Raw genomic sequence first — 27,962 nt, 5'->3', positions numbered from 1 at the left:
AGTAGCAAGATGGATTCAACAGTGGCTGAATGGGAGATGCCAGAGGGTAATGGTGGGATGGCTGTTTGTTGGGTTGGAGGCAGGTGACTAGTGGGGTGCCTCAGGGATCTGTGTTGGGTCCTTTGTTGTTTGTCATGTACATCAATGATCTGGATGAAGGGGTGGTAAATTGGATTAGTAAGTATGCAGATGATACCAAGATAGGGGGTGTTGTGGATAATGAAGAGGATTTCCAAAGTCTACAGAGTGATTTAGGCCATTTGGAAGAATGGGCTGAAAGATGGCAGATGGAGTTTAATGCTGATAAATGGGAGGTGCTACACCTTGGCAGGACAAATCAAAATAGGACGTACATGGTAAATGGTAGGGAATTGAAGAATGCAGTTGAACAGAGGGATCTGGGAATAACCGTGCATAGTTCCTTGAAGGTGGAATCTCATATAGATAGGGTGGTAAAGAAAGCTTTTGGTATGCTAGTCTTTATAAATCAGAGCATTGAGTATAGAAGCTGGGATGTAATGTTAAAATTGTGCAAGGCATTGGTGAGACCAAATCTGGAGTATGGCGTACAATTTTGGTCGCCCAATTATAGGAAGGATGTCAACAAAATAGAGAGAGTACAGAGGAGATTTACTAGAATGTTGCCTGGGTTTCAACAATTAAGTTACAGAGAAAGGTTGAATAAGTTAGGTCTTCATTCTCTGGAGCACAGAAGGTTACCAAGGCTGGGAGCTGAACATCCAGGGATATTCAATATTCAGGAGGGAAAGACAGAAAGGGAAAGGAGGTGGGGTAGCGTTGCTGGTTAGAGAGCAGATTAACGCAATAGAAAGGAAGGACATTAGCTTTGAGGATGTGGAATCGATATGGGTAGAGTTGCGAAACACTAAGGGGCAGAAAACGCTAGTGGGAGTTGTGTACAGGCCACCTAACAGTAGTAGTGGAGTTGGGGATGGCATCAAACAGGAAATTAGAAATGTGTGCAACAAAGGTAAAACAGTTATAATGGGTGACTTCAATCTACATATAGATTGGGTGAATCAAATTGGCAAGGGTGCTGAGGAAGAGGATTTCTTGGAATGTATGCGGGATAGTTTTCTAAACCAACATGTAGAGGAACCAACGAGAGAGCAGGCTATTCTAGACTGGGTATTGAGTAATGAGGAAGGGTTAGTTAGCAGTCTTGTTGTGTGTGGCCCCTTGGGCAAGAGTGACATAATATGGTTGAGTTCTTCATTAGGATGGAGAGTGACATCGTTAATTCAGAAACAAGGGTCCTGAACTTAAAGAAAGGTAACTTTGAGGGTATGAGACGTGAATTGGCCAAGATAGACTGGCGATTGATTCTTAATGGGTTGACGGTGGATATGCAATGGAAGGTATTTAAAGACTGCATGGATGAACTACAACAATTGTTCATCCCAGTTTGGCAAAAAAAAAAAATCAGGGAAGGTAGTGCATCCATGGATAACAAGGGAAATCAGGGATAGTATCAAAACAAAAGAGGACGTGTACAAATTAGCCAGAAAAAGCATCCTACCAGAGGACTGGGAGAAATTCAGAGACCAGCAGAGGAGGACAAAGGGCTTAATTAGGAAAGGGAAAATAGATTATGAAAGAAAACTGCCAGGGAACATAAAAACTGACTGCAAAAGCTTTTATAGATAATGTGAAGAGAAAAACATTAGTTAAAACAAATGTAGGTCCCTTGCAGTCAGAAACGGGTGAATTGATCATGGGGAACAAGGTCATGGCAGACCAATTGAATAACTACTTTAGATCTGTCTTCACTAAGGAAGACATAAACAATCTGCCGGAAATAGCAGGGGACCAGGGGTCAAATGAGATGGAGGAACTGAGTGAAATCCAGGTTAGCCGGGAAGTGATGTTAGGTAAATTGAATGGATTAAAGCCCGATAAATCCCCAGGGCCAGATAGGCTGCATCCCAGAGTACTTAAGGAAGTAACCCCAGAAATAGTGGATGCATTAGTGATAATTTTTCAAAACTCTTTAGATTCTAGAGTAGTTCCTGAGGATTGGAGGGTAGCTAATGTTACACCACTTTTTTAAAAGGTAGGGAGAGAGAAAAGAGAAAACGGGGAAATAGAATCAGTTATTAAAGATGGGATAGCAGCAGATTTGGAAAGTGGTGAAATCATTGGGCAAAGCCAGCATGGATTTATGAAGGGTAAATCATGTCTGACGAATCTTATAGAATTTTTCGAGGAAGTAACTAGTAGAGTGGATAAGGGAGAACCAGTGGATATGTTATATCTGGACTTTCAGAAGGCTTTCGACAAGGTCCCACATAAGAGATTAGTATACAAATTTAAAGCACACGCTATTGGGGTTTCAGTATTGATGTGGATAGAGAACTGACTGGCAGACAGGAAGCAAAGAGTAGGAGTAAACGGGTCCTTTTCACAATGGCAGGCAGTGACTAGTGGGGTACCGCAAGGCTCAGTTCTGGGACCCCAGCTATTTACGATATATATTAATGATTTGGACGAGGGAAATTAATGCAACATCTCCAAGTTTGCGGATGACACGAAGCTGGGGGGCAATGTTAGCTGTGAGGAGGATGCTAGGAGGCTGCAAGGTGACTTGGATAGGCTGGGTGAGTGGGCAAATGCATGGCAGATGCAGTATAATGTGGATAAATGTGGGGTTATCCACTTTGGTGGCAAAAATAGGAAAGTAGATTATTATCTGAATGGTGGCCGATTAGGAAAGGGGGAGATGCAACGAGACCTGGGTGTCATGGTACACCAGTCATTAAAAGTAGGCATGCAGGTGCAGCAGGCAGTGAAGAAGGCGAATGGTACGTTAGCATTCATAGCAAAAGGATTTGAGTATAGGAGCAGGGAGGTTCTACTGCAGTTGTACAGGGTCTTGGTGAGACCACACCTGGATTATTACGTACAGTTTTGGTCTCCTAATCTGAGGAAATACATTCTTGCCATAGAGGGAGTACAGAGAAGGTTCACCAGACTGATTCCTGGGATGTCAGGAATTTCATATGAAGAAAGACTGGATAGACTCGGTTTGTACTCGCTAGAATTTAGAAGATTGAGGGGGGATCTTATAGAAACTTACAAAATTCTTAAGGGGTTGGACAGGGTAGATGCAGGAAGATTGTTCCTGATGTTGGGGAAGTCCAGAACAAGGGGTCACAGTTTAAGGATAAGGGGGAAATCTTTTTGGACTGAGATGAGGAAAACCTTTTTCACACAGAGAGTGGTGAATCTCTGGAATTCCCTGCCGCAGAAGGTAGTTGAGGCCAGTTCATTGGCTATATTTAAGAGGGAGTTAGATGTGGCCCTTGTGGCTAAAGGAATCAGGGGGTATGGAGAAAAGGCAGGAACAGGATACCGAGTTGGATGATCAGCCATGATCATATTGAATGGCGGTGCAGGCTCAAAGGGCCGAATGGCCTACTCCTGCACCTATTTTCTATGTTTCTATGTTAAGGGGGGGCTTGATAGAGGTCTTTAACATAATGAGAGGGATAGGCAGAGTTGATGTGGACAAGCTTTTCCCTTTGAGAATAGGGAAGATTCAAACAAGAGGACATGACTTCAGAATTAAGGGACAGAAGTTTAGGGGTAACATGAGGGGGAACGTCTTTATTCAGAGAGTGGTAGCGGTGTGGAATGAGCTTCCAGTGGAAGTGGTGGAGGCAGGTTCGTTGGTATCATTTAAAAATAAATTGGATAGGCATATGGATGAGAAGGGAATGGAGGGTTATGGTACAAGTGCAGGCAGGTGGGACTAAGGGAAAATAATTGTTCGGCACGGACTTGTAGGGCCGTGATGGCCTGTTTCCGTGCTGTAATTGTTATATTTTTATTGTTATGCCATCCAGCTTTAGATTCTACTATACTTGGAAAAATACTTTCACCATCCACCTCATCCATGCTTCATGTGGTTTTGTACACTTCTTAGAGTCAAAGTCATGTCCATGCGCACCAACTTGAAATTCTGGACGTCCCCTTTGCCTGCATTTGGCGCAAATCCCTCTAAACACTTTCTATCCAAATGTATTTGGAAGGCATAATCGGATGTGTGTCTATTGCTTTCTCTGGTATCTCAATCCAGACACAAAATCTTGATCTAGTAGAACGGTTGTCAATAGTCCCATTTAAATCTGTCCTCTAGTTTTAGAATTTTCTACTTTGGGAAAAAGACTGAGCGTTCACATTGTCCACACCCCTCATGATTTTGTACACATCAATAAGACCACCCCTCAGCTCCCATGCTCCAAAGGAAGAAGTTCCAGACTATCCAGCCTCACTTTTAACACAAGCCCACAAGTTCAGGTTAGATCCCGGCAAATATCTTCTGCTGCTTTTCCAACACAGCAATATCCTTCCTATAACTGGGCTGATCAGAACTGCATACAGTACTTCCAAGAGCTGCCTCACCAACAAGCTCTGCAGCTGTATCACAACATCTTATCTTGACTACGCTTCTTCCCACCCTGCTTCCTGCAAAGACTCTATCCCCTCCTCTCAATTCCTCCGTTTACGCCGCATCTGCGCCAAAGATGAGATGTTCCATACCAGATCATCTGTGATGCCCACATTCTTTAGGGAACAGAGGTTCCCTTCTCCCATCATAGATGAGGCCCTCACTTGTGTCTCCTCTGTACTCTGCACCTCCACCCTTGCTCCCTCTCCGCTAGTCGCCACAGAGACAGTCCCCCTTTCACCCCATCAGCCATCACAGACAACACATAATCCTCCGAAACCTTTGACACCTACAACAGGATCCCAACATTAGTCACATCTTCCTATCTCAACCCCTTTTGCACCTTCCGCAGAGACCGTTCCCTCCACAACTCCCTGATTAACTCATCCCTTCCCACCCAAACCACCTTCTCCACAGGGACCTTCACCTGCAACCGCAGAAGATGCAACACCTGTCCTATACCTCCCTCCACGCTGTTCAGGGACCATGACAGTCCTTTCAGGTTAGGCAGAGGTTCACTTGCACCTCCTCCAACCTCATCTACTGTATCCGTTGTTTAAGATGTGGACTCTTATACATCAGCAAGACCAATCGCAGGCTGGGCAATCGTTTTGCTGAACATCTTTGTTCAGTCCTCCTGAATCTACCGGTTGCTAAACACTATAATTCACCCTCCCATTCCCACAAAGATCTTTCTGTCCTAGGTCTCCTCCATTGTCAGAGTGAGGCTAAATGCAAATTGGAGGAACAGCATCTCATATTTTGTTTGGGCAGCTTACAGCCCAGTGTTATGAGTATTGATTTCTCTAACTTCAAGTAACCCAGCCATGATCATATTGAATGGCGATGCAGGCTCGAAGGGCCGAATGGCCTACTCCTGCACCTATTTTCTATGTTTCTATTCCCCCTCTCTCTATCCCTCCCCCACCCAAGTCGCACTAACTTCTCATTTTCACCCAACAAACACCTAACAATGGTGTGTTTCCTTTATCATTGTTACTTTTTTGCATATATTTCATTCATGGTTCTTTATCCCTCTACATCGTCTATATCTCTCGTTTCCCTTATCCATAACCAGTCTGAAGAAAGGTCTCAACCAAAAATGTCACCCATTCCTTCTCTCCAGAGATGCTGCCTATCGTGCTGAGTTACTCCAGCTTTATGTCAATCAAGATATCCTAACTTTCGTCCTCAATCCCCTTTCCAATAAAAGGTAAACATGCTAAAGGCCTTCAATATCCTGTCGATCTGAATCTGTAGGGCTGTCCAAAACTGGAAGGCATATGTTTAAGTCAGCCATGCACCAATCCCCTTCAGATCCCTGATCCACAACATTCTCCAGGGTTCTACCATTTACCCTGCAGGTCCAGCCTCAGTTTTTAATGCCCGGAATGGCGGGACTGTCATATGCTGAAAGAATGGAGCAGCTGGGCTTGTACACTCTGGAGTTTAGAAGGATGAGAGGGTATCTCATTGAAACATATAATATGTTTAAGGGTTTGGACACGCTAGAGACAGGAAACATGTTCCCGATGTTGGGGGTGTCCAGAACCAGGGGCCACACAGTTTAAGAATAAGGAGTAAGCCATTTAGAACGAAGATGAGGAAACACTTTTTCTCACAGAGAGTGGTGAGTCTGTGGAATTCTCTGCCTTAGAGGGCGGTGGAGGCAGGTTCTCTGGATGCTTTCAAGAGAGATCTAGATAGGGCTCTTAAAAATAGCGGAGTCAGGGGATATTGGGAGAAGGCAGGAACGGGGAACTGATTGTGGATGATCAGCCATGACCACGGTGCTGTATCGAAGGGCCGAATGGCCAACTCCTGCACCTATTGTCTATTGTTTAAAGAGCAACACCTCACAATTGTTAGAGTTAACTTCCATTTGCAATTCCTAGGCCCACTTTCCCAACTGATCTAGATCCTGTTGTTAACTTGGATATCCTTCCTCACTGTTTACTATATCACCAACTTTGGTGTCAGCTGCAAATTTATCAACAATGCTGTTTGTATCATCATCCAAATGATCCAAAGTGGCGCAGCGGTAGAGTTGCTGTCTTAGAGCGCAAGGAGACCCTGTTTTGATCCAGACTACAGGTGCTATCTCTATGGGGCTTGTATGTTTTCCAGTGACCACGTGGGTTTTCCATGGGTGCTCCAATTTCCTCCCACATTCCAAAGATGTAGAGGTCTGTAGGTTAATTGAATTGGCAACATTGTAAATTGTCCCGAGTGTGTAGGATAGTGTTAGGGTGTGGGGATTGTTGGTCGGCGACGTCTCAGTGGGCTGAAGGGCATGTCGATGCACTGTATCACTAAACTAAATTAAATTGAACTAAATAGTTAACTATTAAAATTTTCAATGAAAGATTTTTGGAGTACCATTTTAAACATAAGATAAAATGGACTTTATCTTGCACTAAACATTATTCATGTTATTCCCTTTACATTGCATCTGTACATTGTGGATGGCACAATTATAATAATGGATTGTCTTTTACTGACTGATTAGGACACAACAAAAGCTTTAAACTACCTCCGTGCACGTGACATAATACTCAACTCAAAATAAACAAAACATGAAGTATGTCTCAAATAGTTTTAAAAAAAAACAGATCATCGTTTTGCTACAGCCATATAATTCTTCTTTCTCAATAGGTTTGCAGATTCTGTGCTCGGTATAGCCAGTCACAGCATCCAAGAGCAGAATGCTCAGTAAATGCTGAGGAACTACAGCAAGGTCTTGCTCTGTTGCTCTCTGTGGAAATTCAAACAGTGAAGTGCAGTTGCAAAATGACCTGCAGGATGAAGCCAGGAGGTTTGGGAACTGCATTTTCACAGGTGTCCCAAAACCTATCAGCACATTGTGAAATGCCATCTGTTCCATGCAGAACAGCTAACATTTCCCATCAAAATCCTGTCCATGTTTTCCAAGGAAAGAACAGTGTAGAGGTGACTCTCGTGAAAAAAGAGAGGCATTTTGTAAGTCGCACATTAAACTCTACAGTGATAAATATTTGCTATATAGAAAAGAACGATACAAGGCTGATGTAGGTCGACGGCATCTAAAGACAGATCAGATATTATCTCACTGTACATTTGCTCGTGGCATGATAATATTTAGAAAAGGTAACATTTTCAAGTACCGGGATTCTAATTGAAGTGTGCACCCCCGACCCGAGAAATGTCAGAAGCCTTCAATGCAGATTTGTTCAGTCTTGAAAAACTGAGAGATGGAACTATTTATTAATGGAATACAGATACATAAAAATAGATTAACAAAAGATAATTTGTTCAATAGCAGAATGGAATGAGTGCACTTTGAAACTGAATAGACAGTTAGAAACATTTGCATACTGTGCCAAATCAATATGGTGCATGGCTTTGAATAAATTGAGGTCAATTTTCTTGGCAAGTCTCATCGGTATACATTTCATCTTGTTTAGACATAGAGGATGGAAACAGGCCCTTCAGCCCATTGTGCCCACATTGACTATTGATCACCTGTTCACACTAATTATACTTGGCTTCTTGTGGCAGACTGAAAGGCAAAACATCCAGTCAGAAATCTGGTAAATTAAAAAAAATTCTGTGAAACATGAATGCATAAATGCAAATATGACAGTATGCTATAGTTTAGTTTAGTTCATAAGGGCAGAATTAGGCCATTCGGTCCATCCTCCACCATTCAATCATGGCTGATCTCTTCTTCCCTCTCAACCCCATTCTCCTGCCTTCTCCCTATAACCCCTCTGGAAATTAAATACCAATATTGTTCCATTAATATTTGAACGTCAAAACCTCTTCTGAACAATGACTTAAAAACATTCTAGGACAGCTGGACATCAAAGGCACTACGTTAAAATAACATTTTTTAACTGAAAAACCTCTGCCTTAGAAATGTTTCATTGAATAAAAACTAAATAATAAGCATCACCAACAGCACAGCCCCTATGACAAAAATGATCATCACCGACAGTACGAAATACTGAATTTGTCACAATAAGGCATCTCATAAATGGCTTTCCCTACCTTCTCAGTAAATTTGACTCAATGTTTTGTAACTTAACATATTTCTCACACTGTGTTCCATGTCCATATAGTAAATTGTATGGTTGAATTAACTTGTCAGTCAGTGAAGGAAAGAGAGTCAGCATTAAATATCTGTGCTGTGTAGTCTTAAACGTGTGTGATGGAAGGTCGCAGAAATTGTCTGAGATTAAATCACAGAAGAAAAACTCCCTACTTCCAGATAACAGCATACCATCATAAACTAATTATAGATACATCACAACTCGACAAGTTATATTATATAGATCTAACAAAATGGAATGCACCGCAAAAGCAAACTGGCCGGAATCGTCTGGCAAAAGCATGTAGACATTTTAAACCATTTTCTTCCCCAATTAACATTAAAAAACACACAGATTCTATCAATATGAATAATTTTCACAAAATCTACATCACCATCAGAAGTAGGTGACTTTGGAGAATATCAAGATCAAGTTTTAACTTAATCCGTTAAGATTCCCAAATAAATTATGCTTCCATAATAGTCCCCTTGACAGCTTGTCTATTTATGTTTAATTCATTACTCCATTACCTGATGCTTCTCATGAAACTAGTCCTGGTGTTTTCTAGTAGAAAAAAGTATTTTCAAAGATGGCAATTATGGAGGGCCACTAAACATTCCAGGTATTTACAATTGGTTAATTGGAACAATTAATCTCTTCACAGATCCTCAAAAAATATCTTGACAACACAATGCTTCATATTCCTTGGGGCTTAGAGTAGGCAGCTTCATTGACCTGGTTGCGGTACTAACAGTAGTTCTCAATGACCTGGAATTAGTTGTGTTTTTCTGCATGAGATTTAATTTGGCCAGTTTTGCCAAATTGTCAACTGAGACGTGGACCAAGGTATCAACAATTAGGTCTTACCCGGCAGTCAATTGAAAATGTCCTAGATCTGGCCAAACTTCCTACATCTGGCCAAACTGTATTGAACATATTTTGAAAAAGCTAGAGATCCGAAAAGTAGAAAATGCAAAATATTCAGCAGGTCATGATGCATTTGTAGAGAGTGAAGCATTGCAGCACAGTGACCTGTACATTAAAACAAATTTTGTGAGATTTATTTCCTCAGAGTTGGAGAACAAGAGAAGGCAGAGAGAAAACTGGGGAGGCTTGAGGATGGTGGTGGCCCCTTAATGCTCCACATTCCGCACATGACAATTGCTCTCTTCTTCATTCAACAGCATACCACCCCAGACCACAGGTTGAAAAGGCCCATGACATTTTAAAAACAAGGCCTCATGAGCAGATGTTAACTCTACCGAAATTCTTAAATATGACAGCGGGGATCTTAGACACAAATTTAATCTCATATCCCACATCTTGAAAATAGAAGAAATGCCAGGAAACATTGGTAAACCAGAATGGTGGCAATCTTCAAGTAGGAATGGAAGTAAGAATACAAATCTTGTACTCTTTTTATTATTTCATTGATTGAAACTTACCAAATATCTTCTTCGAATTGCCATGCCATCCATATTCCATAGTATACACTAAAATCAATGGCCGCCCCCATTGCTGGGCTTGAAGTCTGTTGCAATCCTAATGCGCAAGCTCGTCATCATTGCTAATTATGATGAAAAGTTAATCTATCGAGGACATTTTGCTTCACCACAAATTATGGTGTCCAGCCTAACTATTTTGGTGTTCCCTACTGCAAATGCATTGTTGATTAATTCTGATACACGAGTCATGAATATTTTTCTATTATAAAGTCAGCTGCAAAGACCAGTTTGGAATTCCTGCAAGCAATCACGATTCATCAAGTTAAAGACCCAACTAAAAATAAATGCTTCGGATTTGCTTTTCTTTGAGGAATTGCAGTTAGGATATTCACCGGTAAGAACCATAGCACAGTGTTCCTGAATGGAAAGCCTTTCCTCTCCCATTTCACTGATATAGAAGGCTCCAAGGAAACCAACAGTCTAAGAGATTACGGACAAAAGGTCCAAGGCTGATCAGTACAATGCAGGTTGGACTGAGAACTATTTAAGCAAGTACTTCAAACTATTGAGCAGCTTCAGAATAAGGTATTAGCCGTTTTTAAGTTTGAGAGACAACATTCCTTCTCATTTAAAAAGCTTTGGAATGCTTTATCCCTCTGAGCTGTGACAGTGGAGTTGTTTGATACATTAAAAACAGAGAACAACAAATGAGGGAATCAAGAGGAATGAGGAGAGTGGAGAAAAGTCACTAATGAGGCCTGGTTCAGATATGATGTGTGAGTGATAGCGCAGGCTTGAGGGCCTAACTACTGACTTTATTCCTTGGTGGCTGAAAGGCCTTCGCAAGTGAAAACCTCAGAAGGAATGTCCACATATGACATTATGCACAACCCCGTACATGAGTTAGTCACCAGCTGCCCAAAGAACGCAAAGGAAAATTGAAGACCTTGTACAACTCAATGCACATCCATGATTTTCATTGCCTTTTATCTTGCAATGGTATTGAAATGAAAAAAAACGAAATGCTATGTGAACAAAATTTCTCAAAGGAACTGAAACAGAATATAGATTTTATCCTATTTTGCTTTTGAAGATTATGAAAATCAGACATTACCTTCCAAAAATAAATGCTATAAATATGTCATAAGCAATAAAGGAATCCTGGAAAGTAATTAAGGCAATAAATGGTTGAACTGATGTTCTGTCCTTAATGTTGACGGATGCAAATTTAGTCTTGATATGATAAAGTCATTTTCCAACTCCCAATAAAACTAGGAATAATGAGAAAAGGTTTGTTTTGCACACTTACTCATTCTGAAAGGTCAAGATATTAAACCGTTTGCACTAGATGCCGAGCAAGATACGAGGTGCAAATCCAATTATAAGAGAACAGTCAAAGACAATCCATTGAAGAGAAAATATTAAGTGCTTCCACTCTATAAAATCACAAGCTTTTTCGATAGGCGATGATGCTAATGCACATGATTCGTTCCACTTGGTTGCAGTTCTGATCCATATCATCTGCATTTGACAGAATTTCCAAAACAAATGGACTATTACTGAATAACGAGGGAATAAGCGAGCCTTGTACTGCTGCTTGCAAAGAAGCAGGGAGATAACCGTTTTATTAGACATCAGATAACTATCTTTTCTGCAATATTGTATTTACAAACACTATTATTCAATCTCAATTTCATGCTAAAAGTCATGAAGTGTTTCGTCTTAAGAAAACCTCATTTGAGAAACATTTATATTCTCTTGTACCCTTAGTATCTTTTCATTAATCAGTATAATTTTCTCTAGTTCCCTCAATAGAGCTCACTCAGCTTGTTTTGTATAAAGTAATCGAAGGACTGAAAACATTTAAACTAAACACGAGATGGCAGATAAAAACATTTATTCTCTATACACTGATACAGGGATACATCATATAATAGCTTTTTTTTCGACATCAGCAGGGTACTACTTACAATTTTTTTTAATTTCATTTAAAATGTTATCATCTTTTCTATCTCCTGCCCAATAGTAACAGTGAGAAGTCACAGCACTGTGGAGCAGCAGTTGAGTTGCTGCCTTACAGCGCCAGAGACCCAAATTTGATTCTTATTGCAGGTGCTGTCCGTACAGAGTGTGTATGTTCTCTGTGACCTGCATGGGTTTTCTCCAGATGCTCTGGTTTCCTTCCTCACTCCAAAGACGTACAGGTTTGCAGGTTATTTGGCTTCCATAAAATTGTAAATTGTCCCTAGTGTGTGTTGGATAGTGTAAGTGTACAGGGATTGTTGGTCATCACGGGCTCAGTGGGCCAAAGGGCCTGCTTCTGTGCTGTATCACTAAACTAATCTATACATTTCTATTGTATGCTTTTCACTGTTGTGAACGCTAGTTGGACTTTTAAACTTGCAGTGCTGATACAATGCCAACCTATTTCTGATCAACCAATATCAAGACAAGTTTGTAGCCATATGCACAAGCACATTGAGTTACATGGAGTTACTGATCCAATGAGAATTGAGCTTGCAACAGCATTACAGTCACAGACTCAAGCAACAGACACACAGAAATTATACATAAATTCTGCAAGATAATAAAAAGAGAAATGACTGCAGAAAGCAAGACGTTAGGGCAAAACAATTTGAAAAAAACCAGTACATGCTGTTGCAGGAAAAATGTCTGTAGTATACTCGAGTAGAATTAGGGCAATGCAGGTTGATTCAAGAACCTGATAATTCTAGAAAAGCAGCTCTTCCTGAACCTGGTGGTGCGACACATCATGCTCAGTACCTCCTGCCCAATGTTAGCAATGAGAAAAGAAAATGACAGAGGATGGTTGGAATCCTTGATGATAGATGCCACCTTTTCAGGCAGCGGCTCATATAGAGGCTTACCATAGTGGAAAGTGCAATGCCCATGATGGACCACAAGTACAGCACTTTCTACAGGCTCTTGCTTTCTTGAGCATTGGAATTGGTGTACTGGTCATGCCAATTCAGAATTAAACTTTGTTGACTCCTAAGGAGGTAGATCCCTTTGTAAAAACCAAAACAGCACATAATATTCCCAGTAAGGTCTCACCAAAACTCTTTGAATCTCAGCACGACTTCCTGACTTTGTACACTGATTCCACTGCGAAGAACAATGTAGAATTTTAATTTACAATTGCTTGCCAGACTTGCATTGTTTACGTAGTGGGACAGGCAGCATCTCTGGAGAGAAGAAATAGGGTCTCGACCAAAACGTTATCCATTCCTTCTCCCCAGGGATGCGGTCTGTCCCGCTGAGTTACTCCAGCTTTTTTTATCTATCTTCCGTTTAAACCAGCATCTTCAGTTCCTTCCAGCACATTGCATTGTTTACTATTTGATGGACACCAAGGAACATGGGTTATGGAGATCGTATGTGAAGGAGGGTCATATGTGGATGTATGGGACCAACCACAATCTTGCTGAATGTCACTTCAGATTCAAAGATCCATGAAGGCCCACTCTGCTTCCTGTTTTTATAACAGCCACTACAAAATCTGTTTTGTCCCCCAAACATTTGACAGTTTCTCATGAATTATATCAGTAATTTACTTATTCTTCTATCAAAGTAAACTACCTCATATTTCTCAAATTATACTCCATCAACCACCCTCATGCTCACTAATTAAACCGAGCGAGCAAGATAGCAGCTTAAATGAGTAGCTGTTGAAGACCCTGTATATTTTCCTACTGTGCTACATGATTAAACAAATCATTCCTTTAATGGCAGCATGATGCCTCAGAGCATTTGGTGACATGTTGAATCTCTTCAAACTTCTAAGTGGTAGACCACTTTTCAAGTTATATACTTTCTCACCTGAAATCAAATTGTCTGTGGGTTGGCAAGGAGATCATTTGATTAATGTTGTATCATATAACCCAAGGATATTAAATATAGAATATCAAATAGAATTGAAATGCTAGTGTAAGTATGCAGATTTAATATATTTAAACTACTTCGTAGTTTAATATATTCAAAGTGTGACCATTTTGTATGCAATTGGATTGATTTGTTGTTTTCAAAAGAGGAGTCAGCTTTAATAAGTCTATCCCCATTAATTCAGTAACTGGTTCTTAGTAACTCCTTATCTTGTAACCATTGACTTAAGTGTTCGGTGTTGCCGATTGTGTGGATAGAATGTCTTTTGATCTCTTTTTTTTTGGTGTAAAACTGACTTACTTGCAGGTGGCATCTTCCAAGCAGGTCAGACTCACGTTCCCGAATTAGAATATCACCGTAGCACAAGCAACCGCACAACCCCACAACCCCAATGCAACAAAATAAAAAAATTCCAATAATTCAATTATTATCCATTGATGCTAACATCTGAAAATGCCACAGTCCAATACCAAAAAGCATTAAAACAACTGCTATGCATTATTAATGAAATTGGCGAGGCCAGGAAATTTATTCAGGAATGCAACTTGCAGATTTTCTCTCATCTGACGATATCTAATAATCCTTACATCTGAATATAGACGTCTTTTATTAATACTTTGAGCTTCAAATATAATAGCTTTTCATAGTTGGGATTATCATGATCTATGAAAAATACTCAAGCACTTGTAAACTCACAGCATATAATATAAGAGGCTCAAATGCTGGAAATCTGGCCTGGTGTGTGGCATGCACAAGTTTCATGGAGGATAATTAAGATTTTGAACTGTTAGTTTATCACAGCATTATGTAATGACAGCAAATAGAAAGACTATTTGGTGTACCCTATCAGTGCCAACTAGAATCAAAATCCCACCTTTGTGCCCTTTCACCACAGTCAGAGTCAGAGTCCCACCTGTCTATGGTTACACAGAAAAGCTGGAGAAACTCAGCGGGTGCAGCAGCATCTATGGAGCGAAGGAAATAGGCAACGTTTCGGGCCGAAACCCTTCTTCAGACTGATCAGGGGTGGGGGTGGGTGGGGACAAGAAAGGGAAAAGGAGGAGTAGCCGGAAGGCTGGAGGGTGGGAGGAGACAGCAAGGGAGCTGAGGAAGGGGAGGAGACAGCAAGGACTAACAGAATTGGGAGAAGTCGATGTTCATGCCCCCGGGGTGCAGACTCCCCAAACGGAATATGAGGTGCTGTTCCTCCAATTTCCGGTGCTGCTCGCTGTGGCCATGGAGGAGACCCAGGACAGAGAGGTCGGAGACGGAGTGGGAGGGGGAGTTGAAGTGCTGAGCCACCGGGAGGTCAGCTAGGTTATTGCGGACCGAGCGGAGGTGTTCGGCGAAACGATCGCCCAACCTCCGCTTGGTCTCACCGATATAGATCTGCTGACATCTAGAGCAGCGGACGCAATAGATGAGGTTGGAAGAGATGCAGGTAAACCTCTGTCGCACCTGGAACGATTGCTTGGGTCCCTGAAAGGAGTTGAGGGGGGAGGTAAAGGGACAAGTGTTGCATCTGCTGCGGCCGCAAGGGAAAGTGCCCGGGGAGGGGGTGGACCGAGAGGGAAGGGAAGAATTGACAAGGGAGTTATGGAGGGAGCGGTCTTTGCGGAAGGCAGATATGGGGGGAGATGGGAAGATGTGGCCAGTAGTGGGGTCACGTTGGAGGTGGCGAAACTGACGGAGGATTATTTTTTGTATGTGATGGCTGGTGGGGTGAAAGGTGAGGACTAGGGGGACTCGGCCCTTGTTGCGAGTGCGGGGATGGGGAGAGAGAGCAGTGTTGCGGGGTATGGAAGAGACCCTGGTGCGAGCCTCATTTATGGTGGAGGAGGGGAACCCCCGTTCCCTGAATAGTGAGGACATTTCAGATGTCCTGGTGTGGAACGCCTCATCCGTGGAGCAGATACGGCGTAGACGGAGGAATTGGGAGTAGGGGATGGAGTCCTTACAGGAAGCAGGGTGGGAAGAAGTGTAGTCCAGATAGCCATGGGAGTCAGTGGGTTTATAGTGTATGTCGGTTAGAAGTCTATCACCTGCAATGGAGATAGTGAGGTCAAGGAATGGTAGGGAAGTGTCGGAGATGGTCCAGGTGTATTTCAGTGCCGGGTGGAAATTAGTGGTGAAGTGGATGAAGTCAGTCAGTTGTGTGCGGTCCCACCTGTCTATGTCTGGCCCATATCCCTCTAAACCCACCTATCCATGTACCTGTCTAAATGTTGCAATTGTGCCTGCCTCAACTACCTCATCCAGCCCCCCCCCCCCCCCCGACCTTAAATCCTCTGGTTCTTGATTCCCCTACTCTAGGCAAAAGTCTCTGTGCATTTACTCTATGTATTCATCTCAATTACTTTATATACCTCTCTCTATAAGATCACCGCATCCTCCTGCGCTCCAAGGAATAAAGTCCAAGTCTGCTCAACTGCTCTGGCCCTTTAATCTTTGCAACATCCTCATCAATCTACTCTGCACTTTTTCCAGTTTAACAACATATTTCCAAAAACAGGGTGACCAAAACTGAACACAATGCCGGGGGGGCCGGACTCGTCAGCGATTTGTCCAGACGCTCGCGTCCATCATATCACTGGCCGGGGGAGATGGGAGGTAATTTTCCCACACAAGACCGCCTGGGGCTGGAGGGTGACTGGGCACTCGGAACCCTAGCACCAAGGTGTAAGCGGCCGAAGGAGCGCATCCCTCGGGACAGCCGAGGGATGCGCTCCTGCGGCTTCAGCACTGTCTGGCCATGGCCGCCCTCTGCCTTGTCTCCCCCATGTGGCCGCATTGTGATAGGCTGTGGGTCGGCAGCACAGACACACACACACACATCCTATCCACCTGTGACACCACATTCAAGGAACTATGTACCTTCACTCCTAGATCCCTTTGCTCTACAACTACACAGAGTCCTGTCATTCACAGTGTATATCCTGCTCTGGTTACACTTCCCAAAATGCAAAACCTCATACTTCATTCTGCATTAAACTATATAAACCATTCCTCAGCCCACCTGTCCAAGCGATCAAGATCCTGTCCTGATTTTGGACAACCATCTTCACTATCTACAATACCATCTACAATAGTGTCATCTGCAAACTTACTATTCATGCCTTGTGCATTCTCATCCGAATCATTGATATAGATGACAAACAGCAATGGGCTAAGCACCAAAGCCGGAGGCACACCATCAGTCACAGGCCTCCATTCTGAAAAACAATCTTCCACATCACCCTCTACTTCCATCCATTAAGCATTTTTTTTAAATCCAGTCAGCTAGCTGGCTCGAACTGACTGAGCTACTCCAACACTATTTTATCAAGATTCCAACATCTGCTGTTCCTTATGTCACAATTAAAAAGGTTTTCTGTTGTAGGCAATACAGCTCATGTCTCTCCGTGTAACTGAAATCCATGGTATTACTTTAGCAAATAGTACCAGCTACTGCACATCCATGAAACCTGTAATTTGTTCAGTTAGGTTTTTAACTCAGTCATTTGCGATGAATATATACAGAGACTAGACTAAGTGGGACCCGTTGGGTCCCAGCATCACACAGGAGGGCTGGTCATCCAACGCAATATTCCACCTCTCTACAATAATATTGGTGGCCAGTTTGGGGGGGGGGGGGGGGGGGGGACTTTCTGGAGCGTTAGTATGGGTGTTGTGGGCTGAAGGGACTGGTTTCCAGAGGGCTAGTATGCAAATTGTGCGCCAAATGGATTCTTGGGCTGGCGTCTCAGTCAATCAAGCCTGTTGTGCTGGCAACTCACTCACTCACGGCTGGTGGGCTGGTAGTTGACTCACGGCTAATCCTTGAAATTCTATTTCATGAAGGGTATAAGGCCACCAAATTCAAGTGCAGTTTCATACCATTTGAAGTAGGGTGCAAAGCCACTAAAGACAGCGAGTCGTGACCTCTCCCTCCTCCATCTTGCAGAGACTGAGCCACATCCACATTTCCGGGTTTTATACCCCCCCCCCCCCCCCCCCACCGAAATCTGGTAGCCGGCGCGACTCTCGTCAGCAGCGGCCTCTGCAGCCCGTCTGTGTTTTTATTATTTTTTGTCTATGTTTATATGTAGTTTTTGTTATTTTTTTGTTGGGGTGTGTGTGTGGGGGGGGGGGGGGTGGGGTGGGAGGGAGGGGGCAACTTTTAAATCTCTCCCTGCACTGGAGACCCAACCTTTTCTTGTCGGGTCTCCGTTATCGTTGGGGCTGCAATGAGGTGCGGCCTCCAACAGAAGAAGCCGGGGACTCTGGTGCCGACTCACCTCACCGTCGCGGAGCTGGCCGAGTCCAGAGCGGGTGGAGCGGTGGTGGAGCGCTGCTGCTGCTGCTGCTGCTGCTGCTGCTGATTCGGAGGCTGCAACTGCGGGTCTGTGGACGGCGGCACCGGGAGCCCGCGGGTCCCTGGAGGGAGACCGCTTTTCAGGGCTCCTGCAACGGCGACTTCTCCCGCCCGAGTTGCGGGGTCGAAGAGCTCCTGGAGCGGGGCCTGACACCACCGCCCCGCGCGGCTTGGAATGGCCGCGGGACTCTGCGAGCGCACGCCGGGGGCTCCAACATCAAGACCCGGTGTGCGACCTCGCACCACCCGGCGTGGCTTAATGGCCGCGGGACAATCGCCATCGCCAGCCGGGGGCTTTGACTTTGACTCTGACATCAGGAGGGGAGAGTGCAGTGGAGAGTTAAGTTTTTTTTGGCCTTCCATCACAGCAATGTGATGGATGTTTATGTAAAATGTAAATTATGTTGTGTCTGGGGTCTATTTGTTTGTAATGTATGGCTGCAGAAACGGCATTTCGTTTGGACCTCAAGGGGTCCAAATGACAATTAAATTGACTCTTGACTCTTTACTCTTGGCTTTCATGGAGTGACAGGAGAGAGATTCTCAACATTTAAAAAAAAACTAATAACACTTCTATTTTTCATTGATGGGAAGAATTCTCTGCACCTGCTCAGTGAAGGGAGACTGAGTAAGCTATGGAAACTATGAGGATCAAAGAAGAGGAAGTACTGACACTTTTGAGAAATGTAAAAGTGGATAAGTCTCCAGGTCCAGACAGGATATTCCCGAGGACATTGAGGGAAGTTAGTGTCGAAATAGCAGGGGCTATGACAGAAATATTTCAAATGTCAATATAAACGGGAATAGTGCCGGAGGATTGGCGTACTGCGCATGTTGTTCCATTGTTTAAAAAGGGGTCTAAGAGTAAACTTAGCAATTATAGACCTGTTAGTTTGACGTCAGTGGTGGGAAAATTAATGGAAAGGATACTTAGAGATAATATATATAAGCATCTGGATAAACAGGGTCTGATTAGGAACAGTCAACATGGATTTGTGCCTGGTAGGTCATGTTTGACTAATCTTCTTGAATTTTTTGAAGTGGTTACTCAGGAAATTGATGAGGGTAAAGCAGTGGATGTTGTATATATGGACTTCAGTAAGGCCTTTGATAAGGTTCCTCACGGAAGGTTGGTTAAGAAGGTTCAATGGTTGGGTATTAATGGTGGAGTAGCAAGATGGATTCAACAGTGGCTGAATGGGAGATGCCAGAGAGTAATGGTGGATGGTTGTTTGTCAGGTTGGAGGCCAGTGACTAGTGGGGTGCCACAGGGATCTGTGTTGGGTCCACTGTTGTTTGTCATGTACATCAATGATCTGGATGATGGTGTGGTAAATTGGATTAGTAAGTATGCAGATGATACTAAGATAGATGGGGTTGTGGATAATGAAGTAGATTTTCAAAGTCTACAGAGAGATTTATGCCAGTTGGAAAAGTGGGCTGAAAGATGGCAGATGGAGTTTAATGCTGATAAGTGTGAGGTGCTACATCTTGGCAGGACAAATCAAAATAGGACGTACATGGTAAATGGTAGGGAATTGAAGAATGTAGGTGAACAGAGGGATCTGGGAATAACTGTGCACAGTTCCCTGAAAGTGGAATCTCATGTAGATAGGGTGGTAAAGAAAGCTTTTGGTGTGCTGGCCTTTATAAATCAGAGCACTGAGTATAGAAGTTGGGATGTAATGTTAAAATTGTTCAAGGCATTGGTGAGGCCAATTTTGGAGTATGGTGTACAATTTTGGTTGCCTAATTATAGGAAGGATGTCAGCAAAATAGAGAGAGTACAGAGGAGATTTACTAGAATGTTGTCTGGGTTTCAGCAACTAAGTTACAGAGAAAGGTTGAACAAGTTAGGGCTTTATTCTTTGGAGCACAGAAGGTTAAGGGGGGACTTGATAGAGGTCTTTAAAATGATGAGAGGGATAGACAGAGTTGACGTGGAAAAGCTTTTCCCACTGGGAGTAGTGAAGATTCAAACAAGGGGACATGACTTGAGAATTAAGGGACAGAAGTTTAGGGGTAACATGAGGGGGAACTTCTTTACTCAGAGAGTGGTGGCTGTGTGGAATGAGCTTCTAGTGAAGGTGGTGGAGGCAGGTTTGTTTTTATCATTTAAAAATAAATTGGATAGTTATATGGATGGGAAAGGAATGGAGGGTTATGGTCTGAATGCAGGTGTATGGGACTAGGGGAGAATAAGTGTTCGGCACGGACTAGAAGGGTCGAGATGGCCTGTTTCCATGCTGCAATTCCGTATGGTTATATGTTATATGGTTATATTGTGTTTTGAATTGTATTCTGTCTTTACTTTGTGTACTAGTCATGTCTCTACTATTTATTTCATTCCCCTTACATGTTTTCCTCTACCTGCTAAATTTTTGTAAGGTGTCCTTGAGACTCTTGAAAGGCGCCCATAAATAAAATGTATTATTATTATATTCATTAATTTCCTAGTCTAAAAACACAATCTAATGAAGCCTTCCATTGACATAATATTCCCTTTCACTTTGTGTGGTGCTTTGCAGTTGGATATGAAGATTTTAATGTGCTTTAGATGCACTACATTGTGTTTTTGATCTCCTTCCTGGAATTGATACAAAGTCTTGCTCTGTTGGAATGTATTACGGTGATACAGCTTTCGATTCTTTAACACTGGAAATTAAATATATTATCAGGTTTCCTTGATAAAAACTCCTAATAAACCTTGCACATTAAATTTAGCCTTGATGGTTAAAATTTTATGAAGCATACAACCTATATGGGGCATATCTCTCTAAACTTTCCTATCCATGTACTTGTCTAAATGTTTTTTAAAAACTGCTTTAACTACCTCCTCTGGCAGTTCATTCCATACACTCACAACCTTTTATGTGAAAAAGTTACCCCTCGGGATTCTATCTTTCTCACCACACCTTAAACCTATGTCTTCTGGTTCTCGATTCCCCTACTCTGGGCAATACACTATGCACATACCCAATTTATTCCTCTCATGATTTTATACACTCTATAAGATCACCCCTCATCCTTCTGTGCTCCTAGCCTGCTCAACCTCTTCCTATAGCTCATGCCCTGGCAACATCCTTACAAATCTTTTCTGCACCCTTTCCACCTTGACAACATCTTTCCTATAACATGTGCACAGAACTGAACACAATACTCAAAATATGGCCTCACTAACGTCTTATATAATTACAGCATGAATTCCCAACTTCTTTACTCAATACATGGAGACATTTCAGCATATGCAGTTATCTATCTTATATAAAAGATATATCTTAGCAATATATCTTATATATTACTAAACCTCTTAAACTTAACTTAAACTCTAAACTTAAATGTTTGTGAGTGCGCATGTGTGGGTGTCTGTGATTCATGCCCTGAATTACACTAAAACGGTACAGAATAGTGCTACATTTATTGGACCACCTTACTCATCATTGTCCTGTGGTGTGGTGTATCAAAGTTTTGTTCAGATTGATGTTATATTTTACAAATTATTCACTTTTTCAACTTTACAAAACCCCACTTTGAGAAAAATTACAAATTTGCAGTGGCAGTTACAGCTATGATGTCACAATCGGATCTCATTTACATAAACTGCCCGGCAGCAGTGGTCCACTGTTGCAATGTTAACAAAGACAATGTTGACTGCCAGTACAATGAGATATTTATTACAGTGTTGTAAGGAGAGGGAGGGAGTGGGGGAGGGGACAAGGAGAGGATTGTTGTTTAATGTTATTTAAACAGATAGAGGGAGAGGAGGGCGGTAGGGAGGGGAGAGGGGTTATGGATGGAGGGAGGGGAGTGACTGAGGGTAGGGGAAAGGAGAGGATGAGATGGGAAAGAAGAGGGAGGGTGAAGAGGAGGGGGAAGGAATGCTGGGGGATGAGGAGAAATGAGCCATGCCTGCGCAGTTGGGGCTATGGGTGAATGGTGGAATATTGTGTTGGGGGACCAGCCCTCCTGTGGGGGCTATGGGTGAGTGGTGGAATATTGCGATGGGGGAAATGGGTTGCATTGGGGGACCAGGCCTCCCAAGTGACAGGGACCCAATGGGTCCCACTTGGTCCAGTTTCTTAATAAAATAACAGATTCTTCATTCTAATTGTTATAATCCCAAATCATTTGGAAGGACGTTTGAAACACCACAATGATTCAGTATTAAAAAATCTGATACATAATTTTAATGTAAAGATAATACCGTGAACCAAAATTCTAATTTTTATATTCAGATTAAATAGGGACAACGTAGTAAGTTAATTAAGTAATAGCACTCTAAGGCACACAGCACAGCAGGCATTCAAGGCAAGACATGAATTGCCAATTATTGCAAGCAAAAGGCAAGATGGAAAATTAGCTATGTCACGAGAAAATGAAGTAAATGCAGAAGATAACTGCCTGGTCGGACGAGTGTCACCAGTTATTCAACTAGACACTTTCACCCATCTCTATTTTATCCATTTCATACTACTTCAATTTTAAATTATATTTTTATTTCAAAGTAACAGTTCAGCCAATTGCTCAATTTCACATTCAAAATGCTATCATTGATTATTCAGTAGCTTCTAGTTATTTTTATTACACTATCCCTTCCAGTTACCTGCAACAACCAAAAACATTTTGCAGCTCATTTTATTTTTACTGCTTCACTGCTAATTTTTTTTCTCCCTAGATTTTTCTGCCACTACAAATTTTGTCCGAGGTAGGGTTTGCCCATTTCCTTCGCTCCATAGACGCTGCCTCATCTGCTGTGTTTCTCCAGCATTTTTGTGTACCCACATATTTTATACACTCCCTTTGAGCTCATCAATTCATGAATTAAGTACATTGGCATGAAAATGCAGATGAAATGTTTGACTTGATTTGGTGGCATGGTCACCAGTTCTGGTCACCCCATCATAGGAATGATATGGAGGACTGGAGAGAACGCAGAATATATTTACCAGATAAGACAGGTAGCATAGCTAGGTACTGTTTGGATCTGGTCCCTTCTTCAGATGGATTGTGGTGGTGGTGTTGTGGGGGGGGGTTGACAGCAGATGGTTGGACAAAAGGTCAGAAATGAAAAGGCAGAGGGTGTGAGACAAAAGGTTCGAAGAGTTGCAAATTTTGAAGCTAGAGGAAAGAATGCAGGTGAGAGGGGAGAAATAGGTGTGAGTCCAGGTGGGTTACAGGAGAGGGCAGGGGTAGGTAAATTCCCCAACTTAACATTGGGGAATTCAGTGTTTATACTGTTGGGTTGCAATCTACCCAAGTAGAGTTCCTCCAGTTTGCACGTGGCCTCACTCTGGCAATGGAGGACGCCCACACCAGAGAAAGGTCAGTACGGGAATGAGGAGATTAATTAAAATGGTTAGCAAATGCGAGATCCAGTAGGCCTTGACAGACACAGCAAGTCGTCGGTGAAATGGTCAGTGACCAATGTAGAGAAGGCCACAATGGGAAATCCCAAACAGTACATGCCTAATAATACCCCCCACTTATCTGTATCCACCTATTATCTACCACACTTCGACCTGCCCCTCTCTTCTTTCTTCCCCCCACCCCCACCACAATCAGTCTGAAAAATGGACCCGACCAGAAAAGTAAACAGCCCATGTTCTCCAGAGATCCTCCTGACCTGCTGGGTTACTCTAGCACTTTGTCTTTTTTTGCAAACCAGAATCTACAGTTCCTAGTTTCTACATATTGACTAAGATGTTACCTTGCGGGGCACTAGCTATGAGGAAGTTAGACTAATTTATATTGTTTTCTCTAGAGTATCAGAGATTTGAGGGATGAATTGATAGTTTATAAAACTATGGGGCATAGATAGGGTAGATAGAAACTTTGTGTTGAGTGGAAATATCAAATACGAGAGGGCGTAGCTTCAGCCCACAATGTCTGTGCTGAACAAGATGCTAAACAAAATGAATCCTTTCTGCCTGCATTGATTCATATCCCCCCTTTCCCTGCATGTCCGAGTGCCAATTCAAAAGCTGCTTCAGAGGCAACATTCGGAGGAGATGCGTGGGACAAGCATTTTTTTTTAATAGAGAGAATGGTACTTGCCTGGAACTTAACAGGGGTAGTTGTAGAATCAAAAACAATAGTGTTGAATAAGGTTTTGGACTGGAACTTATTCAACACTAGGAAATGGAAAGATATAGATCATTGCAGGCAGAAAGGATTAGTTTAATTAGACATGTCTGCCACCGTTGTTCTATGTAACTGCCTTCTCCCTCGCCTATCCATGTGATCTTACTCAGTGTAAACCATCAGAAGAAAACTTTGAATGCTAGAAATATGAAATAACAATTCCTTTGTTTTGCCACTCCTATTATATTTGTGGGTTTTTTAATACATTCCTTTCCTAGTTCTGAAGAGTCCGACCTAAAACTCAATTCTGTTTCTCTTTTCACTGATTCTGCCTGACCCGCTGAGTGTTCAAGCAGTTTCTATTCAACATCAAAGGTGTAGCTATGGGCACTCATACAGCATATCTGTGAGATGTGTGGACGAGCCTTTGGTTCAGTCCTACTCAGACACACTCCTTCAGCTACATATTTTTTCCTCGTACATCAATGAGTGTATTGATGCTGCCGCCCAGATCAGGCTGTACGAATAATGTGAGGAAAACAAGCTAAAATAATAAGTTACACATGACCGACAGGTTGATGTATCTGGTTATGCTGCAGACTGAAAGAGAAAGTTAGCCAAAGAGTGGAGTATACAATAGTCCAGAAGGTTGCAAATGTGCTTGGATCAATGAGAAACAATTCCTGAAGCTTGCATTGCTGAAGCCTCATTGTAATGGTGCAGACATATGGAGCGAGGTAGGTCAAAGTTGGAGCAGAGTTGAGAACGAATGGCTGGCAACCAGATTTTGAAGAGTCGTTTCTGCAGAAGGAGAACAAGTACCTACTACATTTACATAGAATTTCAAGTTGATTGTTTATGCTGACAATTTCTTCCTATGCCTAACTTCATATGGTCTTGCACAGACTTTGCCCTTTAAAAAATTGATTCAGGAATGTTTCCATCTCAGGGCAGAAACATTCATTACAAATCCACATTCTTCCATGATATATTTTGATTACTCTTCCTCTCCTCAATCTGCCTCTACAAGAACTCCATTCTGTTCTCCCAACTACTCGTTCTCCATCACATTTGCTCTGATGTAAATTGCCACAGGTCCCTCTGAAATGTCTTCCTTCTTCTGAACTGTGGCTTCCCTTCCACTGCATCTCATCCATTCCTTACACCTCTGTCCCAGGGTGGAGTAACAACAGAGTTCCCCAGCTCCTCACCTTCCTCCCCACCAGTCAGTGCATTCAATAGATTGATCGCAATTTTCATCAGCTCCATCATGACACCACTGTCAGATACTTATCCTCTTCCCAGCATTTGGAATGGAGATGAGGAGGAATTTCTCCAGCCAGAGGGTGGCAAATCTGTGGAATTCATTGCCACAGACGGCAGTGGAGGCCAAAATATTGGATATTTTTAAAGTGGAAATTAATTGGTTCTTGATCAATAAGGACGTAAAAGGTTATGGGGAGAAGGAAGGAGAATGGGGTTGCGAGGGAAAAATAGATCAGCCATGAATAAATGGTGAACTAGAATTGATGGGCTGAATGGTCTAATTCTGCTCCTATGGTCTAATGGGTCACTCCCTTCATAGCTTCCAGTCCACCCTTCCATTTCACCCAACTGTTCCTCATCTTAAACACCACCCCTTACCACTTCCTTCCCACTATCCACAAATCTAGACAGTCCTTCCAAGTGAAGCAGCAATTGACTTGCCTATCTTCCGTTCTTGTGCATTGCATTTGCTGTCCACTGGAGGGCTTGGCCCCACCCGCTGGATGCACTCCAGGCAGAATCTCATGAAGATGTTTTTGATAATGGTGTTGTCTGTGTCTGGGCTGAATTGGGCTGGGTTCTCAACTCATTGCAGCCTCATGTCCCTGTGTGTTAACTTTCCATTTGCTGGAATATTTACCCATCATATCTAAACTACATATATAATCAGTGATCCCTTAATCCAAGGACAAATTCTATCCAGGTTCGCTGATCCTGGAGCAAGTTATTAAAGGAAACCCAGATCCAGAGATTAATCCAACAAAATTGCAAACATTTCCACAAGACAACCTGTCTGTTTCTTCTTTTCTTTCCAGTTTTGAAACCTGCTGCAGTTTGAAAGTTTTGATGGTGTTGTCTTTATTTTTCAGCTATTTGTTACATTAAAGTATGCATTTGAAGTATTTTCTTTGAGCATTAGGCTGCAGGATTTCTGATCTAATTAAGCTGGGAAATCAAGTCAAACAGCGTGTTAAATCTATCTCAGTGGATGGCCAAGGATCATCGCCACCAGTGGCATTAGGCCTAGTAAGAGCACACAGTCTTGAAATCAGCCAATTGATTTTCTCACTTGATGTGACAAGGTGGTATATTTCTCCAGGCTCTTCTGAAAATGCAAAAAAGCCATCCGGGCTTTATATCCACGAAGGCGAAGTTTGGTAATCAAAGTCAATACCTGGATACCAATACCAAAGTCACTGCCATTTTCCATTCCTCTGGAATAATAAATTACTTTTCATTGAATCCATCTCAAAATTAGTACATTATTCTGAGAGCATCATGTGTTTTGGCAATACTCTTGTGATGCACCCCTCTATATGGTCAGGGCCTCATACCACTTTCCTCATTGCTGTCAGTCATAATAGCATAACTAGGTTAAGGATTTCACTATTTGGCCAAGAAAGCACACTAACGTCTCTATTTCCTTAGAAGGCTTAGGAAGATCAGCATGTTCCCAACAGTTCTCACCACCTTCTACAGATGCGCCGTTGAAAGGATTTTATCAGGATGCATCACAGCACGGTTTGGGAAAAAGTTCCATCCAAGACCACAAGAAATTTCAGAAAATTGTGCACGCAGCCCAGACCATCACACAAACCAACCTAATTCCATTTACACCTCAAGCTGCCTTAGAAAGGCCACCAGCATAATCAAGGATGAGTCACACCTCAGCCACTCTCTCTCCTATCAGGCAAGAGGTACAGAAGTATGAAAACACACACGTCCACATCAGGGACAGTTTCTTCCTAGCTGTTTTCAGGCAACTGAGCCATCCTACCAACCATTAGAGCAGTCCTGAGCTACTATTTATCTCATTGGAGACCCTTGGACTATCTTTCATTGGACTTTACCTTGCACTAAACATTATTCACGATATTCCCTTTTTCATTGCCTTTCCGCTGACTGGTTAGCACATAACAAAGGTTTTTCACTGTACCTGGATACAATAACTAAACTAAAATTTAACAAGAGATGACCTGTAGGTGAAGAATGGAAGTAGGCAAAACCGGACAGTGAAGCCACAGGCTAAATGGACACATTACTATTGCTGGATTTCCTTGACATTACTAATCTTTTACCAAATTCTGCATTCCCAATACAGATAGTATTTAAGGTACACAAAAAAGCTGGAGAAACTCAGTGGGTGCAGCAGCATCTAAGGAGCGAAGGAAATAGGCAACATTTCGGGCCAAAACCCTTCTTCAGACTGAAGAAAGCTGCTACACCCGCTGAGTTTCTCCAGCTTTTTTGTGTACCTTCGATTTTGCAGCATCTGCAGTTCCTTCTTAAACAGATAGTATTTATGTTGACACTCCAGGTCTTTAACCTCTAAGCATCCTTTTATGTTTCTTGACATTTTATTCCAGCTGTTT

General features: G+C 42.4%; 1 protein-coding gene across 1 annotated transcript in view; it reads right to left on the bottom strand.

The window, feature by feature from the left end:
- unc5a (unc-5 netrin receptor A) overlaps positions 1 to 27,962 on the bottom strand; it is a 416,817-nt gene that overhangs the window by 300,750 nt on the left and 88,105 nt on the right. The window lies entirely within an intron of this gene.

Source organism: Leucoraja erinacea, chromosome 11 (genome assembly GCF_028641065.1).
Source record: "Leucoraja erinacea ecotype New England chromosome 11, Leri_hhj_1, whole genome shotgun sequence".
In the NCBI taxonomy this organism is placed as follows: domain Eukaryota; kingdom Metazoa; phylum Chordata; class Chondrichthyes; order Rajiformes; family Rajidae; genus Leucoraja; species Leucoraja erinaceus.
Note: the sequence above shows the minus strand (reverse complement) of the source record. Positions and strands in the feature narration are given on the sequence as shown.